We start from the raw sequence: 3,814 nt of genomic DNA, 5'->3' as shown, positions 1-3,814 counted from the left end.
TGTGCTTTAGTGACTACACAAAGGCTTTCGATTGTGTGGATCATGACAAGCTATGGACAACCTTGTGTATTCCTGAATACTTAATTGTACTCATGAGGAATCTGTACATGGACCAAGAGGCAGTTGTGCGAACAGAACATGGGAACACTGAATGGTTTAAAATTAAGGTGTGTGACAGGGTTGTATTCTTTCACCATACTTATTCAGCCTGTATGCTGAGCAAATAATCTGAGAAGCCAGGTTATATGAAGAAAAACGTGACATCAAGATTGGAGAAAGACTCATTAACAACCTGTGATATGCAGATTATACAACCTTGCTTGCTGAAAGTGAAGAGGGCTTAAAATATTTACTGATGAAGATCAAACAGCACAGCCTTTGGTATGGATCCCATCTCAGTGTAAAGAAAACAAAAATCCCTATGGCTGGACCAATAAACAGCATTCTTATCAACTGAGAAAAGATTGAAATTGTCAAGGACTTCATTCAAGAATTCAAAGGATGTATTGCATTAAGCAAATCTGCTGCACAGAACTTTTTAAAGTGTTGAAGAGCAAAGATGTCAGCTTGAGGACTAAGGTGTGCCTGACCCAAGCCATGGTATTTTCATAACCTCATAAGCATGAGAAAGCTGGACAGTGAATAAGGAAGATTATAGAAGAACTGATACATTTGAGTTATGGTATTGGAGGAGATCTGTGTTGGCAGAATGCAGCCAGAGTGCTCCTTGGAGGCCAAGATGGCCAAACTTCGTCTCTCATACTTGGGACATATTGTCAGGAGGGACCACTTGCTGGAGAAGGATATCATGCTTGGTAAGGTGGAGGGTCAGAGAAAAAGAGGAAGACCCCCAGTGAGATGGATTGGCAATATGGCAGCATCAATGGGCTCAAGCGTGGTAACAATTGTGAGGTTGGCCCAGGACCAGGCAGTGTTTCACTCTGTCATGCATAGGGTGGCAATGAGTCGGTACCGAATCGATGGCACCTAACAACAACAACAACTTCCTTGTGAAGTTCACCAATCCATATGATTGTTGTTGTTAAGTGCTGTCGAGTCAATTCCAACTCATAGCAACCTTGTATAGGGTCTCCGCGGCTATACACTTTGTGGGAACAGAAAACTTCATCATTCTCCTGTGTAGCATCTGGTGGATTCAAACTATTAACCTTGCAGTTCGCAGTCCAGTGCATAATCTACAGAGCCACTGTGTTCCCGTATCCATATGATATCAAATGAAAGTTATGTTCTCTATGAGGCACATGTAGGAGGTTTGGTGGTGCAAGGGTTACATGTTGGGCTGCTGCCTGAAAGCTAGATGATAGGAACCCAGTCGGCAGCTCTGGGAAGACATGTCAATCTCCTCCTATAAAGTTTGTTTCGTTGTGTCCATCGAGTCAGTTCTGAGTCGTGTTATCCTACAGCGCTACTCCAGGACTTCATATGGAGAGTCAAACTGTTCTATAGGGTTTCCTAGACGAATTTTTATGGAAGCAGATCACAGACCTTTTCTCCCAAGGAGCTACTTGTTGCTGTTGTTAAGTGTTGAGTCATCAGTTCCAACTCCTATCAATGCTGTATAGATATGGTTTCCAAGGAGCAGATGGTGGATTTGAACTGCCAACCCACTTACATTTCAGTTAACTGACAAACTGGAAAGATTGGTTGTGGTGGTGGTGTGCCTTGGAATCAGTTCCGACTCATAGTGACCCTGCATAAGATTTCCGAGGCTGTAAATCTTTGCAGGAGCAGAAAGCCTCATCTTTCTCCTTAGGAACAGCTGGCAGTTTCCAACTGCTGACCTATAGGTTAGCAGCCCGATTCATAACCACTACATTACCAGAGCCCTATGGGGTAGTTCTACCCTGTGATATAGGGCCATTGAATCAGCTTGGATGGTGCACAACAACAACATGCAATACTTAAATGCTGTGCATGTTTGACCCCTCCATAAATGTATTTGCTGGAATCCCTGGAAGATATTTGTGTCTCAAAACCAATGGCAGGTTGTGTGCATTCTTAACTCTGTGAGCACAGCACAGTCCCTAATGGAGCGCGGCAGCAAAGTGCCATGGTTAAACAGAATAGATTCTGGTGTCAGACTCCAGGCATTCAGTTCTGGACTCTGTCATTTTGCAGACTATGGAACATTGTGACTCAGTTTCCTCATCTAGGAGGAATTGAAACAGCACGTACTTGTTAGAAGGAATCCTGGGAGTGCTGTCGGTTAGGCATTAGGCTGCTAATTGCAAGGTGAGTGGTTCAATCCCACCAAGCACTCCTCAGGACAAAGCTGTCTTTTTCTGAGAGCTGCAATCTTATAAACCCTACATAGGGTCACTGTTAGTCACAGTGCAGTGTCCCTGTATGTTGAGCACTGGACTGTGAATCACAAGTTCAGCGGTTCAAGCCCACCAGCTGCACCATGGGAGAAAGATGAGGTTTTCTGTGCCTGTCAAGCTTTACAGATTTGGAAACCCTATGCAGGGTCACTATGAGTCAGAACTGACTCGACAGTGCTTAGCATCAAAAATACGAATCAGAATCGCCTTGGAGGCAGTGGGTTTGGCTTGGGGGTTTTTTGTACTGATTAGGGTTGCTGTTGAGGATTAACTAAGTTAGTGCATCTAAAGCACTTGGAGCAATGACTTATACATAACCAGTTGCCATCACGATGATTCCAACACATGACAAGCTTATGTGTGTCAGAGTAGCACTGTGCTCCATCAGGTTTTCAATAGGAGTATTGGTGGTGCAATGGTTAATTTCTTGGCTGCAAACCAAACAGTCAGCAGTTCAAGGGTTTTTAATAGCTGATTTGGGGGTAAGTAGATTCTCAGGCCTTTCTTCTGAGGTACCTTTCAATGAACTTGACTCTCCAACCTTTCAGTTAGCAATCAAGTGTTTTAACCATTTGCACTGCCTTGCCCTGCCCTGGTGTGGCACTCAGTATAATGCACTGGACCATAAGGTCAGTTAGAACTGCAAGGTTGGTAGTTCAAACTCACCAGCCGCTCCTTGGAAACCCTATACGGGGTCTCTATGAGTTGGAACCGACTCGACAGCACTTAACAACAACAACAACATACTGGTGTGGCACTGTAGGATCCGCACTGGGCTTCGAACCACAAGGGCAACAGGTCAAACCCTTAGAAACCTTATACAGGGTCGCTATGAGTTAGAACCGATGCAACAGCACTTGACCACAACACTTGTTATTAGCTGGGGCATGGTCCAATTTGCAATGCCTCTATCTAAAGCTCCATTGGAAGGCGTAAGGCTTCCATTTGTTGTGTACACATTTACTTTCACCCCATGGTCACCCCTACTGTCAAGTCTGAAGTGATTTGGAACCTGCCTGACAGGGCAATGACCTTTTCAACATCAAGTTTAATTAAAGTTGGTGAGTAGCTACAGTGTGATGTTTCATGCCTCCCCATGTAGTTCAGTGAGAAAGATTTATTAACTCATTAAAATGTCTTGTTAGTTATTTCAGCTGCTCAAAATGACTGCTTCGGCTAGCCAGTTACTTATCCCAGTAAAGACTAAAAATTGAATCTGACTTGACTGGCTTCTGAAGCTGGCATTACGTCACTAGACCATGTTGCTCCTACATTAGGATCAAAAGCTTAAACAGGAGTACTGGTTGATTTAAACTCACCTGTAAGTACTGGACTGCAAGCCAAATGGCCTGCAGTTCTAACCCATCAGAGACTCTGGGAGGAAGATGTGGCAGTCAGTTTCCATAAAGTTTGTTGTTATTAAGTGTTGTCGAGTAGATTCCTACTCATAGAGACCCTGTATAGAGTTTCCA

This window comes from Chrysochloris asiatica, unplaced genomic scaffold, assembly GCF_000296735.1.
Source record: "Chrysochloris asiatica unplaced genomic scaffold, ChrAsi1.0 scaffold00040, whole genome shotgun sequence".
Classification (NCBI taxonomy): Eukaryota; Metazoa; Chordata; class Mammalia; order Afrosoricida; family Chrysochloridae; genus Chrysochloris; species Chrysochloris asiatica.
Note: the sequence above shows the minus strand (reverse complement) of the source record.